General features: G+C 32.9%; 1 long non-coding RNA gene across 1 annotated transcript; it reads right to left on the reverse strand.

Annotated features, from left to right (window-relative positions):
- Nucleotides 1-14,342: 14,342 nt before the first annotated feature.
- Nucleotides 14,343-17,345, reverse strand: LOC130049826 (uncharacterized). Its single transcript, XR_008798172.1, has 2 exons — nt 16,537-17,345; nt 14,343-14,612 (listed from the first exon to the last, which is right to left on the reverse strand). It is a non-coding gene; the product is annotated as an uncharacterized LOC130049826 (long non-coding RNA).
- Nucleotides 17,346-21,472: the final 4,127 nt, after the last annotated feature.

Raw genomic sequence — 21,472 nt, forward strand, 5'->3', positions numbered from 1 at the left:
TTATCATTTCAAGACGTGCAACTAACTCACGTAATACGTAAAAAACGTAAGAGGTATAAATGGTAGTGGTTTCTCCTTCGCCAAACGCTAGGTATTTAGGAATGATTCATAATCACAGATCTGTTGGTTGAGACAGAGGTTTTTTATTTATTGATAATGCAGTTTGATTATTGTACTTCACTCATTTCTAGTGCCAAACGCTCGGAATATAAAAGTTGGAAAGACGGATCTTTCCGATAAGACTTAAAAGCTGAGGTCCCTTGTCACGGCAGGAGGTAGGGACCTGGGCACTAACCAATGTCTAATTTTGTGGTACTTTATCTGAAGCTGATGACATCTCAATATGAGTGATACAAACTCCATGGGGCGCTAATTCCAATCCTTTTCAAAACTTCTGTATAACGATACATATTTAGATATATGATCTGTTTCATACCAATTGTTAGACCGTTCTTGGCACATTTATTCTGACTAAGGAATTCTCCGTTTACATGATCAAGATATAGGGCTCACGGTCGTGTGGCCGGTCAACAAGGGATGCTTACTCCTCCTGGGAACCTGATCCCACCTCTGGTGTGTCCAGAAGTCCGTGTTTGCCCAATTATCTACTTTGTATTGCTTATAGGAGTTATGAGAGTGATTACTTTTCGTTATATTCAGCTTTCATGATCGTGATTTCTATATCTCGATCAGATAGATTGATCAATTCACAGTCACATTCAGTGCACAAGAAAGAGAAAGGAAAAACAAATAAGCAAATTTATCTGTGGATAACAGGTGTCCTTACATCAATAGGAAGTGTTTATCACAGGGTCATTATATCAATAGTAATCTGTGGTTAGAATATTTAATGGGATTAGGACAAAGAGTCTGAAAAGGAGTGTTATCCTTTATCGGAAGCTATCACTACACAGCGCTATGTAAGTATTTAAAGGAAGGAAGCAATACCATTTCATTAACTTAATCATTCAGACATCATTATGCTTATCTAAATAGGATAATCTTAATGTGAAATCTAACTCACAATGTTACTTTACCAAAGCATCATTGTTCAGTATTTTCAATTTACAATAAGTATATCTGATAGTGAAAGACGAAAAATATTTAATTTGATTCGATTAATTACAAAAAACGTTTTAAGTTATGACATGTATTAGTAACTGTTTTATTTAGAATAAATGCTGCACAACCGTCACTCATTCATTTCACACAAAAATAACCAAAAAAGAAATGACTAACTAAAACTATACTTTAAAGTAATAAAATATTGTTTAGTGATCAATAAAAAAAAAATCAGTAATAGTGTAAAACATTGAATAAATGTTAAGTAATAATTAATTACATGGGATTATCAAATGTATTTAGGAAACTGACAACAAAGTAAAACTTTTCAAGAGTGTAAACACGTTCATTTATATGTAAGATCATATAATGACACGCAAAAAAAAAAACCCCACCAGAATCCAGTCCTTTAAATCAATGATTTATTATTAGCAGCTTTGAATAGTTTCTTTCCGGTCTCACATTCCAATTAGAGTTATCGCCCGTGAAACTATACTAATATGGTAGTGTTAGACATATGCTAAAGATCTGGCTAAATAGACAACGCTTTAAATCAACCAGTGGTCTCTCTTGTTAAAAGTCTTGTGTTCGATCCTCGTCAAAGACAAGTGTTTGTTTTCTTTTCTTTTTTATACATGAGAAAACCAATTAGTCAATTTGTAAGATTAATCAATTAGATTATTATAAAGCGTGTATCATCTTCAGTCTTATGTATGGAGGGTTATGATAACGAACAGTTTTCATCCTCATAATTCAAATGATCTTAAACTTGTACAGTACCAATTTCGATGCACCAGATGCGCAAAATAAGGAATACAAACTATCAAATAGGCAAACACATGCCCCTGGATATACATTAAGTGTATAATTAAAAACAAAATAAATCAAGATCATTGCATTGGGTTAAAATCATGATATCTTAATTGTGAACTGTTGTATATCATGAACTTAGCCGTTTTATCTAGCAGGATATTCAATTAGATCGAACTAATCAAAGGCGATTGCCATTGACATTTCAAAAAATTTCAAAATAGAAAGGTCACCTGAGATTAGGGTCGAATTGAGGGTGTAATGGCATACATTTTTGATTCATTTGTTGTTTCTCTTGCGGCGCAAGTAGGTGGCGCATTTACAGATGGGGTCCTAGCTCAGACATCTTGGAACTAGGACTGTCAAACTTGGAACACACACTCCTCAAGGCAAGAGCAGGATAGCTTTTACCATTTGACCCAAATGTAACTTCCTAAAATCCAAATTTTAGGCGGGTATATACGGTGCTGTTTGAATATCAATGTGCAAAACTTGCTTTCGAAGAGCATACCGCAATTTCAAATTTTATAGGCCTAACTGATTATTATAGACCAGCATAAAAACAACACATTCTAATTGTACTTATCATTTGTATTCGCTTTCTCTTGTAACTTTAAACAGATTTATCCCTCGATATGGAATATGCATAGATCATTTACAAAACGTTTTATTTCTTGGTGATAATATCTAGAGTATAATTTATGCAAGTTGTAGATGTAAATGAAATTGAACTACAGAATGTCCAAAATGTGTAAATGTCTTAAACTGCATTAATTCTTTCTATAAACATATTTGCTCAAGATACTCGTCTCGGGAGGAGGGGGGGGGGGTTAAGTAGATTCTGTCTACCGTTGATTTCGCACACTGAAAAAAAGTTGTTCTACTGGTATTATACTGCAACATAACATGTTCACACTTTGGTGTGTGGGTTCGATTCCCAACCCTAAATTATTATTGGAAACTACATTAACTTACCTGAACAATTTCATAACATGAAGAAACACTATTTGTCGAAAAATGTCGGTTGAGCATCACTGAAGAGACATTATTTGTCGAAATGCGCATTTGATGCATCAAAATTGGTACCATATAAGTTTTACATGTATTACATATAAAACAATGAATATTCAAGTTTGAACCTCACCACCTCAAATGTTCACAAGTTGCATAATTAAATTGTGTAGTTTGCTTCTGCTAGTATTAAAAGAGGATATGTTGCCCTGTGCCTCCACTAAAGTGTTCCATCATCAATAAAATTCATCCAATTCAAGCTGTAATCTTCATTTTTGTTGTAGATTCAGATATTATAACGTAAACTATGATCAAGAACAATACTATAAACAATATCAATTAAATGTACATTTAATGCTTAAACTTCCGAATTTGTTAGTATTTCCATCCATATAATAGATCCTACACCAAGGAAGAAACAGCTAAAAGACCATGCTGTCCCAAGTAGCTTTCCATGGCGAGAATGCGAGCAGTCATTCAAAAAATCTGAAGATGGCACATTGAATTATGGAAGCTGATTTGATATCATGAAAACATGTAAGAGATTTTGCCAATTTAGTTTCATGTGTCCTATTTGTATATTTGCGAGTTTGACCAGATTTTGAGGAATGTAATCTTTCGCATCTTTCCGATTGTTTGATTGACCCAGAGTTTTTTTTTCTAAGGAACGAATTTTTGCACTGTAAATATCTTTTTCTCGAAACCAGAGTTTTTCAAATGAATAATCATGGTCAAGGTCAACTTCAGATGGGTTTGCTGGAGTAAATGACTTAGAAATAGGAAGGCGGTTGATTGGGGCATAATTAACGCAAGTATTTCTAAAATAATCATCGCAACTGCTGCTTTTTCTGAATTTAGTAGGCCTGGGTTCAGAATTAAAAGCATTGATGTATTGTCTAGCAAGTGGCAAATCTTTAGCTTTGATGAGGGTTCCAAAAAATGGTTTACATTCATGAAAAGATTAAATTTCAAATTAAAACCCTACAATTGGTCATTATCACGTGACCGTGGTGTATAAACGTTAAATATAATCGATCGCTCTGGTACATCCCGAAAAGTCTTTATTCTCTATTTTTATTGCTTTTAGAGTTACGACATTGATCATTGTTCGTTATATTTACCTTCCATGGGATTAATAAGATTGACAATTGATCATCGTCTTCACTTTTCACCGAATATTTCCAATCCTGACAATTGTTTCATATCAAGGACTCATTGTTGCATCTATGTATAGTTTTATAATTTTGACACAATATGTAAACTCATGTGATTCAAATTCGTGTACCACTTCATCAAACAATGACTTCATAAATTGTACATCGATTAAAACGTTAACATTTCAACAAGTTTGCAGAAAAGGCTCTCCTCTAGTCATGAGTAGCGTTAAAATGTTCAATCAACAACGTACGGCAATAGTATAACATTCATTGTATCATTGGGTCAAATGCTGTCTGACGTGTTTCATACCGATTATTAAGCCGTTCTTGGCACACTGATTTTGACTGCGGATAAATCGTTTACCTGATCAGAATATAGGACTCACGGTGGGTGTGACCGGTCAACAGGTGATGCTTACTCCTCCTAGGCACCTGATCCCACCTCTGGTGTGTTCAGGGGTCCGTGTTTTCCCAACTCTCTATTTTGTATTGCTTATAGGAGTTATGAGATTGATCACTGTTCGTTATCTTCACCTTGCATTCAAGTTGTGGAAGTGTGGTGAAAGAACATCACAGACATAATGAATTAAATTTAGTGAACATTGAAGTTGTCCAAGTATTGTTACATAACGAAAACACAAGTATTATAATCAGATAATATCATTGTTTAAGTGGTATGAATGCTCGTTCATCATTATAATATAATTTCTGTAAATCGTTAAACGTGAACAAGTGAAATTCTACTCAGGAATAACTTTGCTTTGAACATGTTTCATTGTATATATAATACACAGTGGGTTTGTACATCAGTTAAGAGGTTCTCACCTAATGAAATATTTAGATATCTTATATGTTCTTTGTGAAATAGGAATTAGATATTAAAAAATAAACAGGTTGGATCATGGATTTTAATGCATTTGGCCATAGAGCAAACGTTTAATACAGGTTTTTGTATAGCATCAATGATCTAGATGTATATCTAATGAATATCTTAACATGAAGCAAAGGCATAGGATAAATGAAAAGAAATGAATATCCATTTGAAAATCATGATTTACAACCTAGAGTTATTCCCCTTATCACAGTGCTTTCTAATATTACTGGATTTCCGTATTTGCCTAACTATCTATTTTTTATTGTTAGTAGGAGTTATGAGATAGATCACTGTTCGTTATTTCCATCTTTCATGTTCTATGTAAGGTTTATATCACATGTATATACATTCTATAAACATTCTACTAAACAACCATAAATTATAATATTTCACAACCCATCAAATTATACAATATAGTACACAATATGCAGTTTTGTAATTATTACTCATTAGATTGTTTTAAAATAATTACAGTACAAGATTTGTTAAACCAAACAGTATAATTGTAAAAAAAAAATCCAATTACTTTCTTGATAAAGAAGCCATACATTTACTATTAAATAGTGGAAAACGTTTCAATCTTGTGTACATTATTTCAAAATTGCATCAAATGCAAAAAGATAAAACCTGAATTTGGGTATTATTGTAATTTGAATAGGATGCAGCTGTTGTAATAAAAACATTCCCCTGTATAAAATTTATCGGTTTCCGTTTCTATTCATAGAACGCACTAAACACCGTCCAATCAAATGTGGAATCTTGTGTTAAAATTCATTTCATGCAATTATTTTGCTAACATATTGAATTCATATTTTGAGTTGAATATAAGCATATCTTCTTTTTTGGGAAATATTTGACGTCAATGATCAGTTTGTTTAACAAATACATCAATGAATACGTCATATCCGTTGCTATATCTGTACATGTAAATTCATGTGAATTACAGTATACCTAGTTTATTTTTATGAAGAGTTGCAACTGATATCGTTACTACATTTACTTACACTTGTTGTCAGTATACCTTCTATAATTGATGTATTTTACTACATTTACTTACACTTGTTGTCAGTATACCTTCTATAATTGATGTATTTTACTACATTTACTTACACTTGTTGTCAGTGTACCTTTTATAATTGATGTATTTTACTACGCAAATTAGAGTTAGTTAGTGCAACGCAAATAATCTAAAATTTCAAAGTGTACAATACACTATATTTTGACGTGGATATTCTAAAACTTGTACATTGTTTGACTTTTTTAAGTGTTTAAAAACAGCCTTATTCCCATACTCAGACATGCTAGACGTACTGCATTATGTCAATCAACATTCAAACACGTCTATTGTCTTATACTATCAAATATTGTTTTCCATTCATTCATGTTTTGATATCCATTCAAGTTTATTCAGTTTCAATGTTACGCTTCAGACATATTTTAACCCCTCTCCCTTCCGTCCTTGTTTTGAGGCTAATGACACATTTCCGAGACTATTTATAACACCCATTGAGTGCCCAACATAAGATGAATTCAGATGTTTCTTCTAAAACACGTGATCCCTACCACTTAATCACACAATAAAGCATATCAACTATAAATACATGCAATGGAAGTTACGGAGATTTTCAGTAAATTTCATTTTTTCGGGATTTCAATGGGCTTAAATATATATATATATATATATATATATATATATATATATATATATATATATATATGTGTGTGTGTGTGTGTGTGTGTGTGTGTATGTGTTTTAGGGTTAATCAAGGTATTCCAAATATGGAGGCATCTTTTAATCAATGCAAATGGCAGCTTACTTCTCGATTTATGACTGCCTGCCTTCTGTTAAGAAATTTCAGGAAGTGAATCATTCATGAAAATGCTTAATAACTGTGTATAGTGTTTAGGTAATTTTACATAGACTGTCAACTAAACTTGTAATTAAAAGTACATAACAGACGACAGTGCTTTCTCCCTGTAGTCCCATCATGTATAACAGTTTAAGGCTCCACATCAATATTAAGTGACATTTCTTTTTTAATTTTATTAAGAGGAGATTGGATTCAGCAAAACGGTCATCTGGAATATAAATGTACATATACAGGTTTTAATAGACACTGTATTTACAGTCATGAATTTTCATTTTTATGAAGAACACCGTTGATAATTGATCGGATATCGATTATAGCAGCCTACATACGATAGAGACACCAGGAATATATCAACACGAGGAAGTTCCTGTATCACGTGTTCCGATGATGTGTCGTGTCAATCCATACTGATTTCCCCGGCTCTTAAGCTGACTCAAGCTACAAGTAATATACTTAGGGTCACCTTTTCAAAATATTGTACAGCATCATATAAAAAGATTATCTATCTAATACATTGAATCCATATAATTAACCCAACGATATTGAATAGTACATTGCTGATAAAGACTGCAATAGGTTAATGAATTATAATTAGGAATATTGACCTACATTTAACGGACACTTGTTTTAGAATACAACGCAATATAAACTTCGTAAAATGAAACAATGATCAGCATTTACTGAACTGTACCCTTTTAATAATATTAAATCACTAAGGTAAATTACTAGAATCACTCGGGGGAAGGTATATCTACATTTTTTCGCTCCTCCAACACCCGAAATATCTACATGTATACTTAGCCAAACGGACTAAACACGTTTTGCCTGTTCTAGAGTTAAATATAGAATGAAAATCAAATCCAATACCGGTAAAGCATTATGGTACAAAACTAGTTGATAACCTCATCCTGTAAATAACAAATAACGACAACTCCTGGAAAGTCGACCGATAAATTCATAATACAAAGATATTTAACATTGATATAATATTGTGATATTGCTTCAACAATCTCAAATCTCTAAAGATGTGCACACAACCACAGAACAAGTCTTTCTGATGCATGTGAATCTGGCATTGAACTAGATATATACAATTGTTTGTTCGTTTGAACTTCATGAGAATATTTATAGAATCCTAAATATTCATATGAATCGTTATACTACAATGATCTGCAATGTATGCCTAGAATTATCTTTTCATTTCTTCCTAAAAATGAAGATTAAACATTTAAAAGATTCCTAATTATGGATATCGAACCTCTATGATATCCCTAAATATGGGGACTGAAATTCTACAAGACGGTCTTCATGCAATAACGCATGAAAAGTGAAGATAACAAAGAGTGATCAATTTCATAACTCCTATAGACAAACATCTGGTGTGACGACTAGGAAGGGTTTGGGTTAGCAAAAAAAAAATCAAAAGTAAGTAGTCTTCTTTCACAACCATAATTTGACTCAGAAAAGCTGAAAATAACGAAGATTCATCAATCTCATAACTCCTATCAGCAATACAAAATAGATGGTTGGACAAACACGGACCCCTGGATACAGATGTCTAGGAGGAGTAAGCCCCCTTACTCATCTGACTTAAATACCTTAGACTCGTGGTTTTCTACATTCTGACCATGATACACATTGACCATGTAATATTTGCGTTATTTCTCTTCAAATGTCTTGTTTACAGTTTTTAGGTCAGCATAAATGCCATGTACGTAGAACAGTAATGTACAAATCGAATATTTCAGTAGATTAATGCATACATAAAAGAAGCTGACCAGGAAGTTTTTATATTCCAATAATTGAAGAAAAATCCGTGAATCTGATTGGCTCTGTGAAAGTCGATTAATATCAAGGATGTTTTCCTATAAAATCGTATCTCGCACTGACAAGAGAAAAACGCCCTCGATTCTGAGTGGTTTTCCATAAAAACTGATAAGTATCAAGGCAGTTTTTGTCAAGAGAGGGAAATGTTTTCTGCACTCAAATGCTAGGAATAGATTTCTGGTCTGTATACAGACACGAACCCTTGGTTTCTAGTGTTTTCTAAGGACGCTGACAAGAATCAAGGAAGTGTTTTTTTTTGTTTCTTAGCGAGGACAATATTTCCTTGAGCCAACTATTTGTAAAACAAGTTTGGCATGTATTCAAAGTTTTAAAACAGCTTCTTATTAATTATGATAAAAGGGTAAAAATTTATAACTGATATATTGATATTGTTTCCTTGCAAGAAACCCATTATTGGAAACAACATGTTTTCAAATTTAATTCAAGATGACAAGGCAAATCCTTGCATTGTTTTTCAGATCCAGCTCATAGTAGGGGCGTGTCAATTCTAATTAAGAAAACCTTTGAATGTGAAATCTTTAATGTACATAGATCAATTGACGGCAGAAAAATTCTTACAAACATAAAACATAATGACAATACTTACTGTCTGGTAAATGTATATGCCCCAAACAATGAAAATGCTCGAACATACTTCTTTAAAAGACTTAAAACCTGGATTATCAAAAATACTCTTGATAGGGACAATATCGTTTTAGTGGGAGATTTTAAATGTGGTCTTTCTTCAGACGACAGACAAAATAAAGACAAAAAATAAAGATAAGAGTTCAAAGTTTTCAATTGATATTTTAAAAGAAATATATCTTAAAGATCTATGGAAAGAACAAAATAATGGAAAAAATGGATATATGTGGTCGACGGGAATGGTAATGCTAAAAGCAGGATAGATTATCTATTTATTTCGAAAAATCTCAATTTGGAAACCCAACAACACTTCTTTAAAAAGGTGCCGAATTCAAATGGCAATAGGTCAACTGATCATTTAACAATACGTTTTGACTTATCACTGAATATTAACTATCGTGGTCCGGGTTACTGGAAGTTAAACACATCCTTGTTACTGAATACAGATTATATTAAAGGATTTAAAGATTTACTCGCTAGTAATGAAAATGAGTTAAATGTTATTCGTAATGATCAAATGAAATGGGAAAAAAATAAATATTGATAAAAGGTTGTTCTATATCTTTCGCAAAACACAATAGCAATTCACGACGTAATAAAATACACAAACTGGAACAGGAACTAGAAGAAATAGAAAATACAGACTCGCGTCTCATTGATATGAATAGAAAAAGAAAACTAGAATTTGGATTAGGAAATCATTATGAAGAAAAAACAAAAGAGAAAGAATAAAAAGAAAAACCCTTACAGGACCAGTAGAAGATGAGGGACTAGAAGTAGCAGATATCGAAAGCAAATTTTAAGCCATAAAAGTAATGTGGATCAAACGTCTATTTAATTCAAATGCATCACAAAACGACTTGTTTCATTCTTTCCTAAGAAAATACAACATTAACCCAAGTTATATTCTAAGTCTAAGCACAAAAAATAAACAAGAAATTAATTAAGACACTGTTGACAAATATTCCTACATTGTATTGCGAAGTGATCAACTATATTTTAATAAATGAAAGGCTTTACAGAATATCACATTTGTATCGTCCTATGAAATTTTGTCAACCAATTTGGTTAAATACAGTCTTTAGGTACAAAAATGACGCTATGTTTCAAAGATTAAATTCAAAGTAAAATAATACATGTAAAAGATCTTTCTGATGAAAACGGAAAATTACTGCGGTTAATTATAACACACACAATGAGAATTAACATAATACACCGCGCTTAATTATAACACACACAATGAGAATTAACATAATACACCACGCTTAATTATAACACACACAATGACAATTAACATAATATACTGTGCTTAATTATAACACACACAATGACAATTAACATAATACACCGCGCTTAATTATAACACACACAATGACAATTAACATAATACACCGCGCTTAATTATAACACACACAATGAGAATTAATATAATACACCGCGCTTAATTATAACACACACAATGAGAATTAACATAATACACCGCGCTTAATTATAACGCACACAATGACAATTAACATAATATACCGCGCTTAATTATAACACACACAATGACAATTAACATAATATACCGCGCTTAATTATAACACACACAATGACAATTAACATAATACACCGCGCTTAATTATAACACACACAATGAGAATTAACATAATACACCGCGCTTAATTATAACACACACAATGACAATTAACATAATATACTGTGCTTAATTATAACACACACAATGACAATTAACATAATACACCGCGCTTAATTATAACACACAATGAGAATTAACATAATACACCGCGCTTAATTATAACACACACAATGAGAATTAACATAATACACCGCTCTTAATTATAACACACACAATGACAATTAACATAATATACTGTGCTTAATTATAACACACACAATGACAATTAACATAATATACCGCGCTTAATTATAACACACACAATGAGAATTAACATAATACACCGCGCTTAATTATAACACACAATGACAATTAACATAATATACCACGCTTAATTATAACACACACAATGACAATTAACATAATACACCGCGCTTAATTATAACACACACAATGAGAATTAACATAATACACCGCGCTTAATTATAACACACACAATGAGAATTAACATAATACACCGCGCTTAATTATAACACACACAATGAGAATTAACATAATTTACTGCGCTTAATTATAACACACACAATGAGAATTAACATAATATACCGCGCTTAATTATAACACACACAATGACAATTAACATAATATACCGCGCTTAATTATAACACACACAATGACAATTAACATAATACACCGCGCTTAATTATAACACACACAATGAGAATTAACATAATATACCGCGCTTAATTATAACATACATGCTGTCTGACGTGTTTCATACCGATTGTTAAGCCGTTCTTGGCACACTGATTTTGACTGCGGATAACTCCGTTTACCTGATCAGGATATGGGGCTCACGGCGGGTGTGACCGGTCAACAGGGGATGCTTGCTCCTCCTAGGCACCTGATCCCGCCTCTGGTGTGTCCAGGGGTCCGTGTTTGCCCAACTATCTATTTTGTATTGCCTGTAGGAGTTACGAGATTAATCACTGTTAGTTATCTTCTCCTTGCATACACCATGAGAATTAACATACTTTATTGTGCTTAATTATAACATACACAATGAGAATTAACATAATTTATTGTGCTTAATTACAACATACACAATGAGAATTAACATGATTTACCGCGCTTTATTATAACATACACAATGAGAATTAACATAATTTATTCTACATAATTATAATATACACAATGAGAATTAACATAATTTATTGTGCTTAATTATAACATACACAATGAGAATTAACATAATTTGTCATACTTAATTATAACATACATAACGAGAATTAATATAATTTGTCATACTTAATTATAACAAACACAATGAGAATTAACATAATTTGTCGTGCTTAATTATAACATACACAATGAGAATTAACATAATTTACCGCGCTTTATTATAAAATATAGAATGAAAATTAACATAATTTATTGTGCTTAATTATAACATACACAACGAGAATTAACATAATATACCGCGCTTTCTTATAACATTCACAATGAGAATTAACATAATTTGGCGTGATTAATTATAAGATACACAATGAGAATTAACCTAATTTACCGCGCTTAATTATAACATACACAATGAGAATTAACATAATTTATCGTGCTTAATTATAACATACACAATGAGAATTAACATAATTTGTCGTGCTTAATTATAACATACACAATGAGAATTAATATAATTTATTGTGCTTAATTATAATATACACAATGGTAACTAATATAGTTTCTTGTGCTTAATTACAACATACACAATGAGAATTAACATAATTTACCTTGGTTTATTATAACATACACCATGATAATTAACATGATTTAAAAAATGGTGCGGTTTATCGCGATGATATATTACATTGCTGCTATAGATCACTTAAGACGAAATGCTGCGTTTCTTGGAATACTTGTTTCGGAACTGTTTCCTTTGGGACGTGATCGTCCTATTGCTCCAAACTCCCCCAGGCCCCTCGTGTCAAACAGTTGAACTCGACTTAGTCTGGCTTTGTAATTTACTCTTCCTGATATAATGTTTGAAGCGTGAAGCTATTTTCCCTAAGGTTATAACCCCCACCCCCGGTAAAAGAGAATACGAAAGTGCTTAAGTATTGATACCTCTCATGATAGAGAGTTAACAAATTGTCATCATTGTTACACTCAAAGTTTTGTGTCATAAGCCCTAAACTTAGCATCGAACAAACCCCTCTCCAGTGGAGGATCCAGAATTTATTGTAGTTGTGAGACCTTCACCCACCACCAGAATAAAATTGGGTTTTACTGGAATAAAATTTCTTGACATCCGAATAAAATAACTGTTCCCAATCTTGAAATCCCTAAATAATGTGCATCATGGGTAAGTGTGCTTTTCCTTTTTCACCACAACATCTTCTCCCAGTTTCTTAAATCGTTAGGGGGCTGTACAATAAAAAAAAAAAGACCTTGTTCTGTTTATCCAAGCTAAAATCTAATATTCAGAAACGGTATAAAACAAGACGTGTTCTTAAGAGACTGTCTACGATAGAACCATGCAAATGGCTATTGATGGACATGTGTCGGAATTTCATGAAACTTGGTATATATGCTTTAGATAACATAACTTGAACGTAAAAATAATTATTTTCATTCCACTTGATCGGTAACCATGGAAACGAGAGACACTTGGTTTTTCCCATTTCTATATTTAGATCTATTTTAGAAAATCAGACAATGTACTCTTCTTTTTGGTTTAATGTAAAACCCATGTTTTGCAATTTAATGATACCTATTTCATGATATTGCAGAGACAAATATGAATTAATAACACATAAACAATCAAAATTTAATACACAGTGCAATAAAATATCAAAGTTTTAAAATGAGGGAAATGCTGAAATTTTACCTAATTTCACCTATTTGTACTGAAATGTGTATAGTTGCCCAAGAAACACTTCAATAGACATCATATTTGATGCATGTGTAGAACCTATCAATTTGTAATACATGTTAAAGGGAATTTGGTTGCAAATGAAATATAGTGGTATATTGGGGGGGGGGGGTGTTTATGCAAGAAAAAAAGGGGGGTGGGGTAATAATGTCGATTGTGTAGAGTTAAAATTTTCAGATAACGTAATAATATCATTGCACATGTCATGCATGAGCATTAATGAAGGGTGAAAATTATTGTTTGTTGTACTTTGACCCAATATTGGAGGGAGAGGGGTTATTTTGAAAAAATCTTTCACCATTACCTTCCACCAATAAATGGTACATTTATTGTAGTCATATACAAGAATTGTGTATTCAAAGCGTTTTTGCTGTCTATCAAATTCAGCAGGCAATTACAACATATGATATATTTCTCATGTTTTAAATTCACTCTGCATATGTAGTTTTATTGTAAGTAAAGCCATAAAGAATGGGGGGGGGGGGGGTGATATTCCACTGTAAGTCTGGTAATGCCAAAAATTCATGAAAGACACATTCATTATAAACATACAGATTTAATCATTGCAATTCTTTTTTGCAAGAATAAAAATTAAAACAGTTTTCCTTAACCACTTATGAGTTCAGTCATAGATAATTTATATTGGATAATAATTGGCTACATTCAATTGCAACAATATCACTGATGACATTCTGGAGGTCTTCGTCATTTTCTGGACCCTCCCCATTTTTCACCATGTCAATACAAGGAAAGTAATTGTTTGGTTCCTTGGAAAGCAGGAGTATGGCTGTCTCACTTCAGAAAACATCTGCAAAATAACAAAACAATTCTTATTATTGCATAAGTTTGCCTCTTGTCAGGTCCCCCCCCCCCCCCCCCCGGTCATATAGAAAACCCAGACATATTAGCATCACACATGTTTTGAACGTTAAATAACCAGAAAAGTTTTTATAATATTTAGAAGTTTTATGGCCACGTTTAACCATAAATTACAATTTCAGCAGCTCATCCTTTGGTATTAAAATCCTCCTTGCAATTTGTTCACTGTTTTTATTGCACAATAATATGCATATGCACCTCTTTTAATCATTAAATTTGAATTTAAGAGATCGAGATAAAGATTTTCATTTCATTGTGAGAATTTTCTATCTCAAATCAGTATGCACTGATATACTCTTTGTGATCTAATAAAATTAAAAACTTGATAATTAATTGATTTATAGATGGTGTTTCTTTTTCTAGTGTTCACATAAAAACAATATTTCATGGGTCAAGTTGTCTACACAAGGGGTGAGTTGTCTAACCAAGGGGTTAAGTTGCTTAAACATGGCTTGCCTGAAGCAAAAAACTGAAAGTAACACAAAATGTGAAACACTAATGGCAACAAAGAACAATAAACAAAGTAAAACATTTTGATACGAAAAGAAAGGTTTTGTTACAAGGATTGTTAATATGAAATATGACAGCCTATCATTCACCCAGTTTTAAAATTTGGGTCAAATTCCAAATTTAAGGTCACAAGGTCAAAACCTTTATCAAAAAAAGTAACTTGACCTGTAACCCATTGATATAAATATATGTATAAATTTTCAAATCAATAGCTGCAGACACATTGCCAAAAGTCATAAAAACTGTTAATGCACAAATGCACATACAGGCTGAGGCCAGATAAAATAATGTGTGGTTCTGGTTACACTCCCTTGAAAAATAGGGTAGGTACATGTAGGTAGTTAGGTATTTTATTTCATTTTTTTAAATTGACTTTTTTAATGATAGATTTTAGATGGAAACACAATTTTCTTTTTCTTTTACTTTTACTTCTTTGCATGTACATGTACCATTTATATATTATTGATATACATGTATATACCTATCAAAATTGGTAGGGATTACCCTAGTTTTGACAATTCTTTCATATTTATTTCAAATAAAAAAATTAAAAAGGGGGGGGGGGAGGGGAGGGAATCAGTGCAATTGCCAAAATTATGTTTTTGAGCATGAAAGTAGGAAATGATATTTCAACTAGAGTACTGTTTTCAAGCCCTTCCAAGTTTTTAAATCTATTCAACTTTTTCAAAAATAAGGAGGGAGATCGCTTATTATATTCAAGCAACCTGAAATTTGCACTATTGTTTATGTATAAGCACTCTTTAGTTCTAAGTCACTTTCTGTCTAATGTTAGATGACCTGTAATAAGTGTTTACAGTTAATTTTAATTTAAGTGTGCAATAAACATGATACAATGTAAATAACAGAATCATTAATAAAATTTTACTTCTTTCTGATTTTCAATTCATTAATCACAGATCTCACAAATATCTCCACAGACTCATACATAAATATTTAATGTCATTTGATTTTATTCCAAAATTGATTTTTAAAATTATCTTGATTCCAATATGCACTGCTTAATAGATTTTCTGTTTAAAAAAAAACAAAAAAAAAACAAGCTAGTAGTGAAACTACAGTTACATTAATATCAATGCACACCTCCTCCCTTCAATCATTTCTATTATCATTTTCTTTAAAAGTTAAAAAAATGTCTAAAGACTACAACATAATTTGCTCTTACATTCTCCAGAAAAATCCTGGACTTGAATTTGTACTTTATTTGTTTGACTTAATTCAGTTTCCATCCATAACTCTATCAACTTATATATGTTAGTTGTTAACCTAGAAGGTGTCACTTAAATTCCTATTGGATTTTATTCATACATTTGTTTGCATCATACCTTTCAACTCTTTCTTTACATCTGTCTTAATCTGGACACAACTTTTGTATTTCTCAATATATTGTCTTGTCTGCAAACACAAAACACATATATTAAAATTTCATTATATTCCCTAAATATGTTGTAACAGTATTTTAATCTAGAAAATTGTGCATTGAGGAAATTGATATCTTGAAAATTTCAAATAGAAGTAAAAATTAAAAAAAATTCATCCATGAGTATTTATGCATAATTCAATATCTGTTAGTGCAGGAAGATGAAAAAAAAAATAACTTACCAGAATCAATGGCAGCTTGAGCAATGTGGCAGATCTATCGGCTTTGGAGTTAACCCCCCCCCCTTTCACATATGAGTTAGATTTGTCATGTAATGGGTGACAACATGTTGTTCTTTATTCAAAGTCAATGTCCATGATTGGCATAGGCATGATGATGTCTGTTAAGTCTAGATCATAGTTAATGCACATCAGCTGTGCAGTGCAGTGAACAATGATTCTGGAATTCACACAATTTCTGATGGACATTTAAAAATCTCAGGTGTGCTGAAGTATACTTCTTGCAACCCTGATGTAAATAGACTCCCTCTTTCCTTGTAATTTTCACCAAGGCTATAAATTTATTTCCCATCACTTTCCACCCATTCCATGTTGTTGTCATCTGCCTTATGAATCATTCTTCCCTACCTTCTTCCCATGAGAGTTCCACAAAGGGAGATAATTTTTTGATAAAATTTCCGAATTTTATACCCCAAATAAATGACTTTCTATTTATTTGCAACCAAATTCCCGTTTAGTAGTGATAATTTCTGCATAAATCTGTGTTTTAAACCTGGAAACTATTTATTCTAAGCGTTTCTTGGGGTTTTATGACTCACTAAAAATAGCATTTAATTTGAAAGTTACATAAACTTACTAGTTCAAACACTATACGACTTAAATCTGGAGAATGAATTTTAAAGTTGTGTTCACCAATTCAAAGATACCGTTCGAATAGACTATGCGGAACTGAAATTATATGTGATTATTCTGCTTTTGATATTTTAATGACTAGCTGAAAATACACCATTTTTGCATGAAATTGATGTGTATATTGTGCTAAAAATAGAACGGCCCATTAGGTGTTAGTTCGGGAGGTACTCATCGATTTTGCCACAAAATATGATATAACTAGTAAAATACTTTTGAAATATCATAAAAAGGTCTGAAAATTTGACAACACCTTCCATAATAATTTATTGGTTTTGCATGGTTCTATCGTAGACAGCCTCTTAAGTTATATACTCCACCATTAATGCGAATTATCAGCTGTATTAGTTTGGTCATTCTTTTATTGACGTAACTATCGCATGTAGACAAGTAACGATAGTGCCACACAGACATTGCTATAATGTTGTTAACTTTCTTAAAACTCATAGGACAAACGTGAAGATTTGCAGAATAATTCAGATTATTGTCAGATTATTGTGCTAATAGCATATGTCACCTGTATGATCCGATGCTCGGGTATTAGTTTTGTACCTAATTACTTTAAAGCAGATTAATTGGTTTTTAATGTCATTAACTTTCCCTTACGTTTATGCTTGAAAACATTTGCATGTAAAAGAAAACAGTGAAACGTTTATTTGAAATAGTAAATGATAGTATGAACGCATAGATTTGCGTCAATAAATAGTCTTAACTGGTCATGGGACTGTGACTTGAAATAGCCCCGTGAATGTTGTTTGTAAACACTGATTTGAAATCAAATAATTTTGGTTAAAGCATGTAAAGTAACGTATGACATGCCACACAACCTCATAGATACTTATGTGCGAGGATTTAACAAGCGTTTATACAAGGCGAAAAAAATGGTCGCAATTCGGACCATATGACTTTAGACAAAAAAACTAAAATGAAATATGGAAATGGAATAGCTCTGCATTAAATAGAAAATACAACAAAAGTAATTCTTACCCAATACAGAAATACTCTGTTGTAGCGAATTTCTACGGACACTCTGTAAAAATTCGCTATAAGCGAATGTTACTAAGATATTGAGTACGCGTAAGAGAGAGAGAGAGAGAGAGAGAGAGAGAGAGAGAGAGAGAGAGAGAGAGAGAGAGAGATGACACTAGTCCTGTACATGCATGTTACTAAGAAAGTAAAAACAAAAGATGCATACACTTAAAGCACTAGATAGTGGTCTGTTAAAATAATGATATTTTCATATTAAAGATATTTTAAATTGAAATTTATCAATCTATCTAAGGCGACGACAACGAACAGTGATCAACCCCACAACTCCCACAAGCAATACAAAATAGATAGTTGGGCAAACACGGACCCCCGGACACACCAGAGGTGGGATCAGGTGCCTAGGAGGAGTAACCATACCCATTTAAACTTATATTTCTTATGCAGAATATATGTTTTTCTGCAATGATTGCTACATTCACCATTTAATATCAATATCTTTGCCTATATCCCTAAATATATAATTATCTTGCTGATTAGCTCAGTAGGTTGGCATGTCAACTGCTGAACTGTAGATAACGGATTTGTCATGTCAACTGCTGAACTGTAGATAACGGATTTGTCATGTCAACTGCTGAACTGTAGATAACGGATTTGTCATGTCAACTGCTGAACTGTAGATAACGGATTTGTCATGTCAACTGCTGAACTGTAGATAACGGATTTGTCATGTCAATTGCTGAACTGTAGATAACGGATTTGTCATGTCAACTGCTGAACTGTAGATAACGGATTTGTCATGTCAACTGCTGAACTGTAGATAACGGATTTGTCATGTCAACTGCTGAACTGTAGATAACGGATTTGTCATGTCAACTGCTGAACTGTAGATAACGGATTTGTCATGTCAACTGCTGAACTGTAGATAGCGGGTTTGTCATGTCAACTGCTGAACTGTAGATAACGGATTTGTCATGTCAACTGCTGAACTGTAGATAACGGATTTGTCATGTCAACTGCTGAACTGTAGATAACGGATTTGTCATGTCAACTGCTGAACTGTAGATAACGGATTTGAGCAATTGACATGTTAACCAACTCAGCCAACAAGGTAGATAATTGAATTTTCGAAAAAAAAAGTTCGCAACCGAGAATCCCGTGAATATCTGGGTTAAAATAGGTCCTCAGCATCCCCTTGCTTGTCGTAAGAAGCGACTAAATGAGGCGGTCATTCGGACGAAACCGCAAAAAACCGAGGCCTCGTGTCGCAGCAGGTGTGACATTATAAAAATCCTTCACTGTTCTTAGGCCCTAACCGCTGAGTATAGACCTACATTGTGCAGCCTTACACTGGCAATGGTGACGTCTCCAGCCTTACACTGGCAATGGTGACGTCTCCATGAGAAAAATCAATATAGAATCAATCAATTGATCAAGACCATTTCTTTAAAAATCACATTACTATATATACTAAAACTGTATTTTGGACCAAATCAAATAAATGTGTAAGCTTTCAATTTCAAAATATGCTACATTTATATCACATTGCATTACAATCATTTGTGATGTGCCATTCCTTCTTTAAATCATCCCATTCAGTAAGGAACAACGTTACATTAGGAACTTCAGAGAGAGAGAGAGAGAGAGAGAGAGAGAGAGAGAGAGGCGGTAAATTAAAATAATATTAGGCATTGGGGTGTTATATAGTAGCTTTTCCCCCGAGCTATCTTTCCCCCGGTAAAAATGGCTATATAGTACCCCCCCTCACCCACGGAAAATGACTATATAGTAGATCTCCCCCGACGGAAATTTAGTTACACAAATAAGAATTTATCGTACGAGTAATCGAAATTAACACAAATTAAAGCTTTTCATACAGATAGTGGAGTAAAACTTAAATTATACAGCTCTATTCTCTGTCTAGCCCTGATTCTAAAACACCGCTACTTAAAACACGTATTGATAAAATGATAAAAAAAAAAACAAACGATACTGGCAATTTTGAACAATTTGGATGCATCAATTTGCTCTCAACTGCGCTTTGAAGATCATCCGGAATTCAAAGGTGTCTTCATGCTGAATTTTCAATGCTTATTTAGATCACGTGATTTTGAAAGGCATCAAAGGTGTTGTTTAGAAAGAAAAATCATTAGTTTAACAGAAACCCTTCCTTGTTCCTACTGACCAATGTTTATACAACTGACATAAATATAGCACTTACTTTTAGTGTCTTCGCGGCTAGTCCCAACGTTAGATTTTTTTAGTAGGGGTAGGACCTCTCCCCCCTTTTCCAACAAATTGTGAGTAAAACTCCACATTTGGCTTCCCCAATCTATATATAAATACGAAGCATCCAGAGGAATCCTTAACATTCCAACAGAATGCAGATCCGACCTTTTATTCATTTATTTATTTTTGTTGGATAAGATATTCCAATAACTTTTCAACCAATAAAAAAAACGTGTAACATATAAAATTAAATGATATATATATTTGCACCCCCCCCCCCCCCCAATGTTGAACGCCCTGCGAAAATTGGGTCTATACTTAAAATATTTGGACCCCTGAAAATATTACCTGGATCCACCCCTAACTTTGGTTGGTTTCGTTTTGTTCCTACGTAGGCCTAGGCTCGTTTCGATTTTGTTTGGTGGTATTGCAGATGCCCTAATGATCAATATATACAACCGGAAAAAATGACCAAAGTGTCAAAAGAACGGCCTCAAACCATTTGTTTCATCTAAAAATTCGAAGTAAACATGTTTGAGATTGATTGATTGTATCTTGCTTAACGTCGCATATGGAGACATCACCAAGACCGGTGAAGGGCTTCAAATTCAGACCTTTGCTCGGCGCTTACGGTTATTGGGCATTGAGGGTTGCGTGCCACACCTACTGAGACACGGGTCATCCGTTTTTGAGGTCATCTCCGAGGACCCGAGACATTCACAACTGATGCCGAGCTTTTAGGGATGGAACTGTCAT

This window comes from Ostrea edulis, chromosome 8, assembly GCF_947568905.1.
Source record: "Ostrea edulis chromosome 8, xbOstEdul1.1, whole genome shotgun sequence".
Taxonomy (NCBI): Eukaryota; Metazoa; Mollusca; class Bivalvia; order Ostreida; family Ostreidae; genus Ostrea; species Ostrea edulis.